Here is an 18089-nt window from a genome sequence, read left to right as displayed (position 1 = left end):
TAAGTTATTCGTAGCTGTAATCCCTAAGTATTTACTTGAATTTATAGCCTTTTGATTTAAGTGTTTTATCGTGTAAGAGAAATTTAGTGGATTTCTTTTAGTACTACTGTGGATGACTTCACATTTTACATTGTTTAGAGTCAACTACCACTTTTCGCAGCATACAGATATCTTGTCTGAATCGTTTTGCAACTGTTTTGATCGTCTTATCACTTTGAAAGATGGTAAATGACGGCATCATATACAAAGAGTCTAAGAGAACTTCTCGGACTGTTTCCTCCGTTGTTCCTTGGTGAACGCCAGATATGACTTCTGTTTTACTCTATGACTTTCCGTCAATTACTACGAACTGTGGCCTTTGCGACACGGAATTTCGAATCCAGTCATACAGCTGAGGCGATACTCCACAGGCAGGCAATTCGATTAGAAGACGCGGTGCGGAAAGCCTTCTGGAAATCTAAAAGTGTAGAATGAATTTCAGATCCCATGTCGATGGCAGTCATTACTTCGTGAGAATAAAGAGCTAGTTGTGTTTCAGAAGAAAGATATTTTCTGAATCCGTACTGACTATTTGTCAATGAATTGTTTTATGCGCGTTACTTCATAATGTTCGAACACAAGTTTCAAAGTTCTGCTGCAAATTGACGTGAGAGATGTGGGTATGTAATTCACCGGATTTGTGCATCTTTGCAGTCTTTAGGTACAGATCTTTCAAAGAGCCAGCTATGTATATAATTGATGAATGGTGCAATAGTATTAGCATACTCTGAAAGGAAACTAACTGGTGTACAAGCTGGACCCGAGGCATTGCCTTTCTTAAGAGATCTAAGCTGCTTCACTACACCGAGGATATCTACTTCTAAGTAAAAGAAAGTACAGAAAAAAAATCCATTATCGTACTGTAGTGTTGTCTTCGAAAGACCTCGGAGACAGGGCACATCTACCAACATTCACAGTTCAGAAATGTAGCAGCTACAATCCAAAATGCAGCCTGTACTAACCAGAGGTGGTCATGTTGTTTACCTAATGGCGTCCGATATCGTCACACTATGTGTGGGGCAGTATGGCAACAAAAAATGTAATATCTGAAAGGATGACGTGCTATTACTCCTCTAGCCATGTGTTGGCATTCCCCACTCCGCTAGCAAGCGAAGGGAACCTGAAGCAAATGAGGCTGTGCCGACAGTCCGTGGTCCTTTAGGTGTCGTCCCACTGTCCATCTTGAGACCTGTCTGGCAGTACTCGTGTAGAGCCATAGAGACCATGGGTCTCATCGAATCCACATCCACTCGAAAGTTGAGGAGTAAGGGCTAACTCGAGTAGCCATAAAACCAAACAGCAAACTGCAGTCTCGATAGGCTACGAACCATCCTCTGTCAAGTTCCTATTCTTGCTAATTCAGTTACTTCTTGTTGCATCAAGCATAAAAAATCGTCTCACAAACAAAGGACATTTGTATGTAATTCATGATTGAGAAACGCACTGCGTGTTCTTTCCTCACGTAAAGACTGTAGTTAGTGTTACTCCAACACGCGTTATGAAACTGCGGTGAAATGTTAATGACTTGCAGATCCAAGCATGTTGTGCACCTACTCCCAGTTTGACGTTTCTTACATTCCACTTACATGGAGTTGTAATTTTAATGGCCAATTGCGTAATACGTATGTGACATACAGGGAATAAGGGGTGTAAGAGCAGATATTTTTTTACATATTGTACCTTAATACCGGGTGGTTATAATTAAACTTTCCCTATTTAACACGTTATAACACGGTAACTAATTACTGTAAGGGAACCAAAGTTGGTAGCATTAATTTCAGGGACGTGGGGAAGGGAAGTGGTGCAGAATTAGTTCTATGAAACGATTTTACTGTGCTGCTATGGCCCATCACATAATTACATACCGGTACCATAAATGATACAAAACACACTCAATACAGAGCCCACCAGGGTCCAGTAGAGTCTGAAAGCGGAGAATTGCATTCTGCAAAACAGAACGAAGCATGTCCTTAAGTATTCTGGGTATAGATCTTAATAAGCTGCCCTTCAGATCAGCAAATGTGTGAATGTTCCCCTGATAAAACCTGTCCTTCAGGTAACCCCACAACCAAAAATCATAGGTAGTGAGATCAGGTGATCATGCCGGCGAAGCATTTGGATAATTCTATCGTTTCTAAGTGTATTACAGAGAACAATGAAAACTTCATGTAGTATGTGCGGCGAGGCCCCATCTCCCAATAAAGTTGTTGATTTCAACGCATCTCTCTCCTGCAGGGTGGGTATGAGTTGCTAAAGAAGCATTTCACAGTATCACTGGACAGTGACACTGCACGTCTTTGGTCCTTGAGCGCCAACCTGTTCAAATAAGAATGTGCCAATGATGAACGTAGCCGTGAAGCCACAGCACACGGTGACACGTTCACATACAGAGGAACGTCATGCACGGTGACTGGAGGTGAATATCTCCTAACTCGGCAATTCTGTGTGTTCACATCACCCGTCAGAGAAAAATGAACTTCGTCTGTTTATAGGATGGTCCAGGGCGAGGCGTCGTCAACTTCAATCCTTGAGAAAAGTGGAGAGCGAAGTCAACTAGTCGTTTTGCGTCCTGTGGTGCAGACTGCTGTACCATATTCATATTGTACGAATACTATTTGAGAATGGTACGAAGCTCCTACCGTACTGTGGACCACGGGGTATCCAACTGTGGTGACACAGCACGCGTACTGCCTGAAGATCGGGAATTGCGCCCAGCGTTGTCTGCCATAGCAACAGCGATTGCATCAACCACCTGTGGTGCAACCGAGCATTGACCTCTTTCTGGAGCGACGCCCAGTTCCCCAGTTTATTCGAACTTCTTCATCATGCTCCTCACAGCAGGCGATATTCTCGAAGTGCAGTTGCAGTGTTACTGTAGTTTTGATAATATAGCTTCTCCAATAATGTCCTGCTCCTTTTGGCCAAGCTAATGTTGACATGTGAACAAGTGTACAGCGGCTGGTCAGGTGCGTGAGATTACGAATCACGATGACTGATCACGGCATCTGGCAGCCGTAGTTGGAACTGGACGGTGGCGCTGTGACTCATGGAAATCACGTATCGCACGCTCTGGACCTTAATGCTACGAATTTTGGTACTCATACTGTAATTAGTTTCTGTGTTATAACGTGTTAAATAAGGAAAGTATAATTATAACCATACGGTATATAGACACAACAGTGTGTCGGTTGCTTTTATCCGTTGCTTCAAACAGTCTTCCCACAGACATGTCACATAATTTACTACCCATTATTCTCCGAACGGTCGCAACTGCGCCACTGATTGGACTACATTTATCATTATGGGTTAACCGTTTTGCATGCATGTATCTACACTTCAACACCTAACGTGCTGCCCAGTAGAGAAAAAGCACTAACAGGAGGTGTGGTCTCTCAGAATACCCGAAAATTTTCGAACTCGCTTTCCATGGTGAGTTGTGGCAGAAAGACTCTACGTATACCTCCACTACGCTTCTTTCATTGTTGCTTTATTTCTACCAACCCATATCTATTCCTTCATTATTGCTTCATTGTGCTGTCGGTCGTACATTCAAGTGATCAGCATCAGTATAAAATAAATTGCATGCTACGTCAGAAAAAAAGTGTAATCCGTACAAGAAAACGACCACATTCCGAGCTAGTGGCACAATTCCACAATGAGACAGTTGTATAGAGATAATCGGCATTCTGGTAAGCGGTTGGCTGTGATCTGATACAGCTGCTCTGTTTAATTATTCGAGTGTGTCGTTACTGCGAGGTATGACTTTTACACAGCATCAGATTGATACAATGCAAGTCTATTTTATTACATTTTAGCTAAACAATGCTTTAACTCATATAATGTAACTTTATTTTATTTTTGTTTGGTTAAACTAAGATTAAACTGTGATTTTGCTCGTTCATATTTACCTTGGTAACATGACAATAGCTGTTCTTTGAATGTGTACAATGTGCGCCACGCTGACGGTTGTGCTACGAGAATCGGCGCACCTCCTCATGGGGTAAATTGCTGACCCTACAATGTTTTACTACTTCTATTGTTGTTAACACGTTTTACTGAAGTGTGCCGACCACGCATTGTGAACCTCGAGCCTGCCTTCAGTGTGGTACCATATTGGACAAAATGTGTCGTCAGGAATCTGTCAGTTTTAACTTTCCCGAGTTTGAGGAAATTGTTAGACAATGGATGGAGGTAAGTGTCAGTGATACCGATCAAGAAACAGTCGACAAATACCATTACTAGTGATGACAGTTCTTCTATCGAACAAGAGCATTATTCAGAGGAAGATCTTCAGGACAATTGTGGTGGTGATCTGTCTGTTTCTCAAATAAAACACTTAATGTTTTAGTGAATATCAAATGTGTTGTGAGTCGTGATAAAAAACGTCGATCTCTGTGATGCATGTTAATTTTGAAGACTTTCCTTTCGTACAAATGGTTCAAATGGCTCTGACCACTATGCGACTTAACTTCTGAGGTCATCAATCGCCTAGAACTTAGAACTAATTAAACCTAACTAACCTAAGGACATCACACACATCCATGCCTGAGGGAGGATTCGAACCTGCGACCGCAGCGGCCACTCGGCTCCAGACTGTAGCGCCTAGAACCGCACGGCCACTCCGGCCGGCCCTTTCGTACATATTGAGTGCAGTTTTTATATGGAAACTGAAATCATGGAATTTAGATATATGTGGAAATTTACTTGCTACAGAAATACGACAATTTTTCAAAATGAAAAATTCGATATCTAACAGTCCATTTACGCGTACTATTTAAAAAACCACATTATAGTATGTGGTTTTGTGTGATAATTAGAGCAATAAAATAAACAAGAAGCATTTAAATAACACTAAAATAATTGTAGAAGTGAATACACAAATTAAAACTTTGAAATGATTTGTGCCTTAAATTTAGGTTTAAACATAGGGTTCCAAGAAGTCCCATATTGTAGTGGGGGTTACAGACATGTCACCTCGTGAGTTAAGAGTTAATCGCATGCCCTTGCTACGTACACTTTGAGTTACTAGTCAACATAAATCCTCTCTACTCCTAATAGCTACAATTATTAGTCTGTACATGTAGTAAATACTGACATAACGCTGTTGTGTACACTTTTCTGAGTCACCATTAAAAATATCTGCACCTATACCCGTTATGTCGACAACATATTTTCTTAATTACTTACACTGTAATAAATTTATGGGCGTATGTAACCTCACAATCGAGCGACTGGAGGCACTTTGCTAAAGAACTTCACGTCCCTTACTTTAAGCGTTCATCGACAAGGAACTCGTTACGAGGCTGAAAAAGAAGCAGCCCCAAGGACGCGCCCTCGTCTGCCCTCTCGCTGATAAGCCCACTTGTCCGCCCCCTCTGACCCGTGCTTCCCACGCGTGACCCGGCCGCCAGCCACCAGACGGCGCCTACGACGCAGTCCGGCGCTGCTCGGTGTTGCGTATCGCCGAGGTCCTTCGTTAGCCAGCCGGGCTCTCTGCTTCTTTAAACCCCGCTGCCGTCTAACGACGTTCGTTATACAGGCGAAACCGGGCCGCCTAATGATGCCAGCCGTAATGAAGTCAGGTCAGGCCGCGCCCCGACCCAAAACAGGGCGGCCGGCGCGGGGGCGTGCTCGAACACTGGCAAAGTGAGGCGTCCTGCACTTGTCAGCACAGTCTTGTGTTACTTTGGAGGGATCGCGTTCCTTGGTTGCACAACCGCAACTCACTGCCAAAGTAAGAAAGATAGGTCGAAGGGTATCATGCGACACAAATTAAATAAAAGGGAGGAAGGAGGGTATACGGCATAAAAACAAAGAGAGAAATAAAGACCTGGGCTAGTTAGCATGGTTTTTACTCTACGACTTTTCTATTTTGTTCCTGTAGCACTTACCGCAAATATGACCAATGATGCAGATAGTAGTACTCTTGGCTATTATTTAATGATGTGTGCCAGCATACCCCACATGAGAAAGTTGGAACACGCCCTAGGGGATTCTGAGGAATAAATGTAAGTTAATAACTATAACACTTTTATTTCAATACAATATGAAGGACAAATGATGTGCATGTTAAGCAACAGTATTAAAGTATTATTAAGTCGAAAGATTTACAAATAAAAGTTCGTGAAAATCAAACATAAAATAGCAATGAAGTACCGAGTCACAGCTTCATGTTCACCAAAAAAGTAGTTCGATTGCTCGTTTGAACTGGTGGTTTTAGTTTTATAACAGTTTTGCTTGCGTTATAGCAAAGCGTTTCAGGAGCGTCTGGTCATCTCCAAAATTTCATTTTGTTCACCATTGTGGAAACAAATATTTCATTACAATGAATTTCCATATCCAACCAGGACATAGACATGCACTACACTTCACCATCACGAAGTCATCCAAATTATCTCCTTGAATATATCAATTCTGTTCTTTTTAGGAGTTGGTGTTGGTTGGCGCTCTCGAGATCTACATCTACATCTAAGTGATTACTCTGCTATTCACAATAAAGTGCCTGGCAGAGGGTTCAATAAACAACCTTGAAGCTGTCTCTCTAGCGTTCCACTCCCGAACGGCACGTGGAAAAAACGAGCACTTAAATTTTTCTGTGCGAGCCCTGATTTCTCTTATTTTATCGTTATGATCATTTCTCCCTATGTAGGTGAGTCCCAACAGAATGTTTTCGCAATCGGAGGAGAAAGCTGATGATTGAAATTTCATGAGAAGTTCCCGTCGCAACGAAAAATGCCTTTGTTTTAATGATTGCCACTGGAAGTCACGTGTCATGTCTCTGACACTATCTCCCCTATTTCGCGATAATACAAAACGAGCTGCCCTTCTTTGTACTTTTTCGATGTCATCCATTAGTCCCACCTGATGCGGATCCCACGCCGCACAGCAATACTCCAGAATAAGGCGGACAAGCGTGGTGTAAGCTGTCTCCTTCTAAGTGTTCTGCCAATGAATCGTAGTCTTTGGTTTGCTCTACCCACAATGTTATCTATGAGATCGTTCCAGTTTAGGTTATTTGTAATCGTAATACCTAAGTATTTAGTTGAATTTACAGCCTTCAGATATGTGTGACTTATGGAGTAATCGAAATGTAGCTGAATTCTTTTGGTACTCATGTGAATAACTTCACACTTTTCCTTATTCAGGGTCAATTTCCACTTTTCGTACCATGCAGATATCTTATCTAAATCATTTTGCAAGTCGTTTTGATCATCTGATGACTTTACAAGACGGTAAATGACAGCATCATCTGCAAACAATCTAAGACGGCTACTCAGATTGTTTCCTATGTCGTCAACATAGATCAGGAACAATAGAGGGCCTACTGAGGAACGCCGGGTATTACTTTTGTTTTACTCGATGACCTTCCGCACTACGAACTGTGACCTTTCTGACACGAAATCACGTATCCAGTCGCACACCTGAGGCGATACTCCGTAGGCACGCAGTTTGGTTAGAAGACGCTTGTGAGGATCTGTGTCGAAAGCCTTCTGGAAATAAGATATGGAATCTATCTGAGATCCCCTGTCGATAGCACTTATTACTTCATGAGTATAAAGAGCTAGTTGTGTTTCAGAAGAACGAAAGTTTCTGAAATCGTGCTGACTATGTGTCAATAAATCATTTTCTTCGAGGTACTTCATAATGTTCGAATACAGTATATGTTCTAAAACCCTACTGCAAATCGACGTTACTAATATAGGCCTGTAAACAGTGGATTACTCCTACTTCGCTTTTTGGGTATTGGTGTGATTTGAGCAATTTTCCAGTCTTTAGGTTCAGATCTTTCTGTGAGCGAGTGATTGTATACAACTGCTAAATATGGAGCTATTATATCAGTATACTCTGAGAGGAACCGGACTGGTATACAGTCTGGACTGGAGGCCTTGCCTTTATTAAGTGATTTAAGCAGCTTCGTTACTCCGAGAATAACTACTTCTATGTTTCTCATTTTGGCAGTTGTTCTTGTTTGGAATTCAGGAATATTTACTTCGTCTTCTTTGGTGAAGGAGTTTCGTAAAATCGTGTTTAATAACTCGCTTTAGTGGCACTGTCGTCAGTGACTTCACCGTTGTGAAGTAAAGGTATTCGCGCAGTAAAGGTATTGACTGCGCTTGCCACTGGTGTGCTTTATGTATGGCCAGAATCTCTATGGGTTTTCTGCCAGATTTCGAGACAGAATTTCGTTGTGGAAATTATTAAAAGAGTCTCGTATTGAAGTACGCGCCATATATCGATCGAACTTCTGTAAAACTTTGACAATATTGGGGAGTTTGCGTTCTTTTGAATTTGGTATGCTTTTTTCGTTGTTTCTGCAACAACTATCTGACCCGTTTTGTGTGCCATGGGGGATCAGTACCATCACTTATTAATTTATTTGGTATATATCTTTCAATTGTTGTCGATACTATCTCTTTGAATACATTCGACAACTTTTCTACACTTATATTGATAAGATCGGAAAGTGTAAAGGCTGAGTCTTAAAAAGGCGTTAAGAGCATTTTTATAAAGTTTTTTAAATAGATATTCTTTGCGTTTATTTTTATGGTTGTAGGTGTTACGGTATTCAGCCTAGTAGCAACTACCTTGTGGTCGCTAATCCCTGTATTCGTCACAATACTCACTATTTGTCCAGGATTATTTGTTGCTAAAAGGTCAAGTATGCTTTCGCAACCATTTACGCTTCGAGTGGGCTCATGAACTAATAGTTCAAAATAATTTTCTGAGAAAGCATTCAGTACAATTTCGTATGACGTTTCATGCCTGTCACCGGCTTTAAACGTATAATTTTTCCAGCATATCGAGGGTAAATTAAAGTCACCACCGACTATAATTGTATGAGCGGAGTACTTATTTGAAATAAAACTCAAGTTTTCTCTGAACTGTTCGGCAACTTTATCTTCTGAGTCGGGGGCCGGTAAAGCGATCCAATTAATAGTTTAGTCCCATTGTCAGGTATAACCTCTACCCATACTATTCCACACGAACTATCTACTTCAATTTCGCTACAAGGTAAACTACCTCTGACAGCAACAAATACTTTACCACCACCTGTATTTAATCTATCCTTTCCGAACACTGTTAGATCGTTTGAAAAAATTTCGGCTGAACTTATTTCCGGCTTTAGCCAGCTCTCTGTACCTACAACTATTTGGGCTTCAGTGCTTTCTATTAGGGCTTGGAGCTCTGGTTCTTTCCCAATTCAGCTACGACAATTTACAAGTACAATACCAATCGTTTCTACAACTACCTTACTGTGTTTTACCTGTCCACTTTTAGACGGATGCCCTTTCTGTGGTTCCCTGAGACCCTCTAACCTAAAAAACCGCCCATTCCCTTCCACACAGCCCCCGCTACCCGTGTAGCCGCCTCCTGTGTGTAGTGGACTCCTGGCCTATTAAGCGGAACCTGGAAACCCACCTCCTAAGGCGCAAGTCAAGGAATCTGCAGCCTGCACGGTCACAGAACCGCATGAGCCTCTGATTCAGACCCTCCACTCGGCTCTGCACCAATGGACCACAGTCGATTCTATCGACGATGGTGCAGATGGTGAGCTCCGCCTTAATCTCGGAAGCAAGACTCGCAGTCTTTACCATTTCCGCTAGCCGCCCGAAACCAGACAGAATCTGCTCTGATCCAAAGCGACACACGTCATTGGTACCGACATTAGCCACCACCAGCACTTGGCTGCACCTGTACTCTTCATGGCATCCGGAAGTACCCTTTCCACATCTTGAATGACTCCCCCCAGATGCACACAAAGTGCACCCTGGCTTCCTTCCCCTCTTGGCAGACATGTTCCTCAGGGGCCCCATTATGCGCCTTATGCTGGAGCTCCCAACTACCAGCAAACGCACCCTCTGTGAATGCCCAGACCTTGGAGGCCGAGGAGCTTCCTCTGGAACAGGGTGGATGACTGCATCCGTATCAGAGACATCGTCAGCCACAGATAACGCCCGAAACCTTGGAAAGATTTTCGCTGCATGCCAGACTTTGGAATGATGTCCCACTCAACCACAGGTGAGGGGTTGGACCTCAGTTGCAGGGAGTACCCAGGGAGGCCACAGCAGTGGACTGATCGGAGGGCACGTGGGGCGTGCGCGACGTCCCTTGCATCACCACATTCGATCTCCCACAGTGACACCTCTCGGCAGCAGTCTCAAGTTGCAGCCTGGAGCTGTGAGTGAAGGGTCGCCAACCCAGCTCGCATCTATATATAACGATCACAGTTCCTATCCATTACTGCAGTCGCTCATGTTTGAAGCTCGTAAAAATTTGTAACAAGCGAACGGTGTACACAGCTTATTAGTAGCACGAACTAGCGGTGCTGCTCTAGCTGACGGTATAATCGATGCTGAGCTGTTCTAACCAACCAAAAAAATTCCTGTACGATACGAGGGTCGATACGAGTGTCGATAACAATGGCGGTACTGTATGCTACACAGTTATTAAAATCGTGAATTCTTGGACTTGCATTCCTCTTCAGTACGTGTACTTAGTTGGAAACCGAGACTATCCTCAGAATCAGCATATCTTGTTATATCTGACGTTTCGTCCTCACTTTCCATCATTTCTGAATCATTTCCCCTAGAACTTTCTCCCTTCTTCTTTTCTTTAGTTGGATCGCTTTTGCCCTTCTTGTCTAAAACAGGCCTACTAATTAACACATTCTTACATCCACTGCCAGTCTGTCTGCTTTACCTCGGCCTGCTTTTGGAAAAAGGTTGCTGCAAGAGAAAAACTGTGTTCACGATGCTAGATATGTCATAGACTGAAATCGTTTGACCAGGATGATTACTCATCTAAACATCACAAGTAGCACTGACATATATTTTTTAAGTGGCCCGAACACACTCCTGCCAGAGTCTGTAGTTAACGACTGCAGTGTGCGAGAAATGGTAAGACAACCATCCCATTTTATTTCAATAAATCGAATGCTACCAGGCAGTCTTCGTTCCGAAGCAGTAAGAGTGTTGGGCGATGATTTGAACTTCTAGAATAGCGAATGAACTTGATGAAATTCGTTTCTGCCATCTAGCCGAACTTGTAGGCATCACAGTCAGAGCGAGCTGGAGCATCTCGAACAAAATGTCGTTTGTATTTTGCTGTAAGAGATACGAAAAAACAGAGGAATGGCATTAGCTCTAGCTGTTCCACATGTGGCTAGAGTTATGAGGCTGCCTCTTGCAGCAGAGGTTATCCTTACAATTTGTTTCAAACGTTTTTGGGCTACCATTCTGTACGATTTCTGTACGGTTGTGATCCCCGTTTCATCCATATTCCATATATCTTGTGCTTGAAACTTTTGTCTAACCAAAATCTTTTTAAGCAGACTGAAGAAACCGTTCTCATTTACTTCATTAAAACTGGTGGACTGGGGTGGGCTTGTGGCTTCAAGTATTCTGATGAATAGAGTCGGATCCCTCTTAATCAAAAACGTGTACCAGTCATCAGTTGTGAACCTAATGTTATGATAGGCATGTATAGGGCCTTGGAGTTCAATAGGCCCACAGGCAAAAGCTAAAATAGTTATTTTTTTACGAATTGATGTCACTTGGTTGGTATATACCTTCCTAGGAGCTTTAAATCCACTTTAATCATCAGGGACTTCATGAGTGGAAGCATCGGGTTCTCTCGCTTTGAGGCAATACCTAGCTAATCTCCATACAGGAAAGTCGAATTTTTCTGCAGTGACGGCTCGTATTATTCATACATAATTCGAGCGCAAATGGCATTCTTTGTGTGCTGAGCAGGATGCTTTCCTCTTTTCGACTTCCTCTTGTAAACCTTCAACGAAATATTTAGAAAAAAAGTCAGTAGGTACCTATGTGCAAAAATGGGAGTTAGGGGTAAGTTGGCATACGCCACGTGCTCTATGCCAAAATGCGCCTAAGCTAAGCTGCCAACTTGCCCAACAGCACGTTTTCTACAAGATGGCTGTCTCACTGTTATCAAAACCAATTCAGTGCTTCAATGCAATTTTTATGTCCTTCTCTACCCATCACAGCTGCTTAAAATAACCGGACCTTTTCTAGAGCTTCACGGAATAACAAGAACTTGGAGCGAAAAAATACGTACCTGTCTGAAAAGCAAGAAGCATGAAGTCCTTCCTTTCTGGCCGGTCTCACCAGACTGAAGCAGCAATGGAAGATAGAATGTCTTCAGTGTGTTTGACTGTTGCAGGTGGCGATGTGTGTCTCTCCGCTTACTCGTCACCTGTTGGCTACTGAACATTACCGATCATTGCTATCTAGCACCATTACTGGTGACGATAAATGGCGTCTTTATGCTAACATAAGGAAAAGAAGGGAATAGTCGAGACCAAACAAAGACAGCAATCCTCCGTACAAAGATCTGCGTTGGCCAACAGAACTTGGTGGTTGGCATCTGGTGGAACACTGACGGTGTGGTGTGTAGGAATTGTTTCCCCGAGGTGTAATCATCACTAATAGCAATCATCACTACCAGCAATTCTTTTCAACAACTGAGACGTCTTGCAGGCGCAGTCCGAAAATAACGGCTAGAAAGGCTCCGTGAAGTGATGCTGCTCTACGATAACGCTCACCCGTATTATTCTAGACTGACAAAAAACACCATTCAGTTCTAGGGTTAGGAAGTCATTCCACATCCACTTTATTTACCTGATTTTCCACTCTCTACCGAACAACCTTCAAGAAACTACCTAACAGATCAAAACGAAAATTTCTGTTCCGACACTGACAACGTTGAGTGTTTATGGAAAAAGTTCAAGGCAATCGTAAAATGCGTTTTAGACAGGTACGTGCCGAGTAAAACTGTGAGGGACGGGAAAAACTCACCGTGGTACAACAACAAAGTTAGGAAACTACTGCGAAAGCAAAGAGAGCTTCACTGCAAGTTTTAACGCAGCCAAAACCTCTCAGACAAACAGAAGCTAAACGATGTCAAAGTTAGCGTAAGGAGGGCTATGCGTGAAGCGTTCAGTGAATTCGAAAGTAAAATACTAGGTACCGACTTGACAGAAAATCCTAGGAAGTTCTGGTCTTACGTTAAATCAGTAAGTGGCTCGAAACATCATGTCCAGACACTCCGGGACGATGATGGCATTGAAACAGAGGATGACAAGCGTAAAGCTGAAATACTAAACACTTTTTTCCAAAGCTGTTTCACAGAGGAAGACCGCACTGCAGTTCCTTCTCTAAATCCTCGCACCAACGAAAAAATGGCTGACATCGAAATAAGTGTCCAAGGAATAGAAAAGCAACTGGAATCACTCAACAGAGGAAAGTCCACTGGACCTGACGGGATACCAATTCGATTCTACACAGAGTACGCGAAAGAACTTGCCCCCTCTTCTAACAGCCGTGTACCGCAAGTCTCTAGAGGAACAGAAGGTTCCAAATGATTGGAAAAGAGCACAGGTAGTCCCAGTCTTCAAGAAGGGTCGTCGAGCAGATGCGCAAAACTATAGACCTATATCTCTGACGTCAATCTGTTGTAGAATTTTAGAACATGTGTTTTGCTCGAGTATCATGTCGTTTTTGGAAACTCAGAATCTACTATGTAGCAATCAACATGGATTCCGGAAACAGCGATCGTGTGAAACCCAACTCGCTTTATTTGTTCATGAGACCCAGAAAATATTAGATACAGGCTCCCAGGTAGATGCTATTTTTCTTGACTTCCGGAAGGCGTTCGATACAGTTCCGCACTGTCGCCTGATAAACAAAGTAAGAGCCTACGGAATATCAGACCAGCTGTGTGGCTGGATTGAAGAGTTTTTAGCAAACAGAACACAGCATGTTGTTATCAACGGAGAGACGTCTACAGACATTAAAGTAACCTCTGGCGTGCCACAGGGGAGTGTTATGGGACCATTGCTTTTCACAATATATATAAATGACCTAGTAGATAGTGTCGGAAGTTCCATGCGGCTTTTCGCGGATGATGCTGTAGTATACAGAGAAGTTGCAGCATTAGAAAATTGTAGCGAAATGCAGGAAGATCTGCAGCGGATAGGCACTTGGTGCAGGGAGTGGCAACTGACCCTTAACATAGACAAATGTAATGTATTGCGAATACATAGAAAGAAGGATCCTTTATTGTATGATTATATGATAGCGGAACAAACACTGGTAGCAGTTACTTCTGTAAAATATCTGGGAGTATGTGTGCGGAACGATTTGAAGTGGAATGATCATATAAAAGTAATTGTTGGTAAGGCGGGTACCAGGTTGAGATTCATTGGGAGAGTCCTTAGAAAATGTAGTCCATCAACAAAGGAGGTGGGTTACAAAACACTCGTTCGATCTATACTTGAGTATTGCTCATCAGTGTGGGATCCGTACCCGATCGGGTTGACGGAGGAGATAGAGAAGATCCAAAGAAGAGCGGCGCGTTTCGTCACAGGGTTATTTGGTAACCGTGATAGCGTTACGGAGATGTTTAACAAACTTAAGTGGCAGACTCTGCAAGAGAGGCGCTCTGCATCGCGGTGTAGCTTGCTCGCCAGGTTTCGAGAGGGTGCGTTTCTGGATGAGGTATCGAATATATTGCTTCCCCCTACTTATACCTCCCGAGCAGATCACGAATGTAAAATTAGAGAGATTAGAGCGCGCACGGAGGCTTTCAGACAGTCGTTCTTCCCGCGAACCATACGCGACTGGAACAGGAAAGGGAGATAATGACAGTGGCACGTAAAGTGCCCTCCGCCACACATCGTTGGGTGGCTTGCGGAGTATAAATGTAGATGTAGATGTAGAAAAAATGCTCTCAGAACATAGCTCTACAGGTTCTTCGCCTCAAAACCAAATGATTCTACAGTCGTACCTCAGCATAGGAAGACTCTTGTAAATAGTGAAGGAGAATATTTTAGTGATGACTTAAAGCTCTGTTATGTGTATCTGTTGTGTTACTAAACTTATAATGCTATGAACTTACGCACCAAAATAATACATCGCCTATTCTGACAAGTAATGTTTATGAGGCTATGGCCAAATACAGGTGAATGTTGTGACGGTAGAAAAGTCGGCGCAGATGGACGAGCTAGTGTTTTGACAGCTAAGGAACTGGGGCGGACACACTAGGATGAACTCATAGGCGCCGCACGTCGTAGCATTGCCAATAGATTTCAGTCCGAGTGACTGGCGGACTCTGAGGCTCCGAGAAATACCACGTCTGCAGTGAGAGAGGAGGTAAACTGGCTGCTTGGCATGGCGACTGGTGAAACCCAGAGCGTGGTGGCCGTTAGGGAAAAGGCAAGTGATGAGTAAGTCAGCCAGATAGTGTTTAATTGGGGAGTGGAAAGACTGGGAAATGGAAATTGAATATCATTCACAATAGTAACAAACTTCGTTTAATCTCCCGGCCTGGCGTACCACTAGAACAACTTATACAATACAGCACCGATGTACGAAAGATCGAGTTCATAAAAAATCAAGACGATCCACAGCAGCGCCTCTGGAGGCAGGACACAAACCCCGGCGACGCTCACAGTGGTCGGGTAGCACCAAAGCTTGGTATTTCTAAAACAAATACACAAGGTGTTTTAAAAAAATACATCCCAAAAATGTGAAAAAGAAACATGGGTCTTATCGGCCAGTGGACAACCAGTGGACAACAGTTAAGGAAAGACCAATTTACAAGCTTTCCATTTAAACCAGAATAAGACAATTCAGTCAAATTAGAACTCCTTCATATCTTACAGATAACTAATGACCAACCAGAATATGAACAAAAATTATAAATATTGGACAAATTTTTAACGGAAGGAATTTTGCTAACTAACAAATCGAAGACTACCATCAAATTGTTGACCTCGTAGTAGGTAATCTCGACCGGCAAGAAAATGACACGAACTATAAAATCACGAGAAGTTCACTATTAAATAGAAGAACAATAACAAATCTACTGATAAATACTCAGACCCCGGAGACTGAACAGTATCGCAGAGTGGAATCCGTCCCCTCTCGAACCTTTAAAATTTTCAGAGTGAACTAAAAGTCGCCCGAAATTAGAAAATCAGATTAGCTGGGTGAACGGTACATAAAACAGAACATCAACAACTGTTAATCATGCGCATATCCTCACAAGTACAATGACATTCAGTTCATAATGCAACACATTCTCTCCTCGGTCAATTCCAATTAAAAAAATACAGAATTTTTGGGGGGACATCGTAAGATATTCTCGCTTCAGGCCCTGAAGTTTCATGAAACTAGGTGGTGTCGGTATACGTAGCCTTCAACATAGCATCTGTAGCGAAGGTGTGTTCCAAGCAAAGTTTATTTTGGTTAAAACCAGAGCAGCGCAAATATTCACATGCTCTTGCATAATGTCTACGGAGATCTGGCAGTGATCGAAAGCACAGTGAGTCGTTTGGCAAAGCGTCTCCCATCATCGCAACAAGGTAGGGCAAACCCGTCCGATCTCTCGCTTGCTTGCTGGCCACAGACGGCAGTGACTCTTGCTTTTTTTAATGTGCAGACACTGTTATTCTCGTCAACGGAACACAATCAAATACCTCTCAGCGCAACTGGACATCTCTGTCGGTAGTGTTGACACTCGTACAGCAGTTCAAATGTGTGTGAATTCCTAAGGTACGAAACTGCTGAGGTCGTCGGTCACTAAGCCTACACACTTCTTAAATTAACTTATGCTAAGGACAACACACACATCCATGACGAGTGAGGACTTGAATCTCCGGCAGGAGGGCGTACAGCAGTTGGGGGTTCTGAAAGGTGTGTGGCCAATGGGTTCCTCGCCACTCCACAACCCGGATCTTGCACCTTCCAACGTCCATATGTTTGGCCCAACGAACGACGCACTCTACGGGAAGCAGTACGTGGATGAGGGGGAGATTACTGATGAAGCGAGACGTTGGTTCCGACGTCTACCGCTAGAGTTGTACCATGCGGACATACAGACCTTATCAGTAATGTGGCGTAAGATCGTCGCATTGAACGGAGATTATTCTGAAAAGTCGGGTTTTGTAGTCGGCAGTGGGCAACAATATTAAGTACTGGATTCCTGCATAAAACCGACCGGCTTACAGAAAAAAGTTGTTGCATTACTTATCGAACACCTGTCGAAGGGCCAGCGAATAATGATTCCAAGGTTAGTGCCACTATGTCACAATATAATCACAAATTAACCAACTCTAAACAGGCTCACCTGGTATATTTCAAAAATGGTTCAAATGGCTCTGAGCACTATGGGACTTAAGGTCTGTGGTCATCAGTCCCCTAGAAGTAAGAACTACTTAAACCTAACTAACGTAAGGACATCTCACACATCCATGCTCGAGGCAGGATTCGAACCTGCGACCGTAGCGGTCACGCGGTTCCAGAACGAAGCGCCGTGAACCGCACGGCCACACCGGCCGGCCGGTATATTTCCTTTGCGGGGATATGCCGCCCCTAGTAAGCTCGAGTAGTTGTTGGCGTCGTCTAGCCGTGGACCGATCCCTCTCCAGTGAGTCGCTCCCTATCCAGCCTCCCATCGACGTCCAGACAAACGTAAAATAGCTGAAGATATGTCTTCTAAATGCCGGTGGTCTGGTCAGGATATTGAGCGGGTGCAGGCTGTCTGTGTGTTGTGACCCAACGTAAAACTTCCTGGACCCGCCGCTGGAGCTAGCTAACTCTGTCCGGTCTACTTCGTCCGCTCGGTCGGCCAAGCGCACTCGTTGCGCCCTGGCGGCATGCTCATCTTCAGTCGACAGCGAATGCCGGACTGCAGAGTGGCCACTGGCGGTGGTCGACTCTTCCGTCGAGGAGGCATGTCCTGTCGTCAGCCTCCCGTTCGACGGTGCACTCAACCACTAAGAGAGCTCGACACGGGATCCGCACTCCTCCTGGTAGCGGAAGATGGCCGAAGTAATATCTGTGAAGCCAAACTGCCTGCAGCGACCTATTGATTCTTGCTGCACGGTTCAGCATGGATGGGGTACCCCCCATGGCTGAATTGAGCGACCAACACAGACATTAAATAAACCTAAAGTCAATAAAATCTAATCCAGAACAGATACAGAAAAGTCAGCAAAATCGTTACAAAAAGAAAAATTAGACAAG

This window comes from Schistocerca cancellata, chromosome 1 (genome assembly GCF_023864275.1).
Source record: "Schistocerca cancellata isolate TAMUIC-IGC-003103 chromosome 1, iqSchCanc2.1, whole genome shotgun sequence".
In the NCBI taxonomy this organism is placed as follows: Eukaryota; Metazoa; Arthropoda; class Insecta; order Orthoptera; family Acrididae; genus Schistocerca; species Schistocerca cancellata.
The sequence above is the reverse complement of the archived record's forward strand: the minus strand, read 5'-3'. Positions refer to the sequence as shown.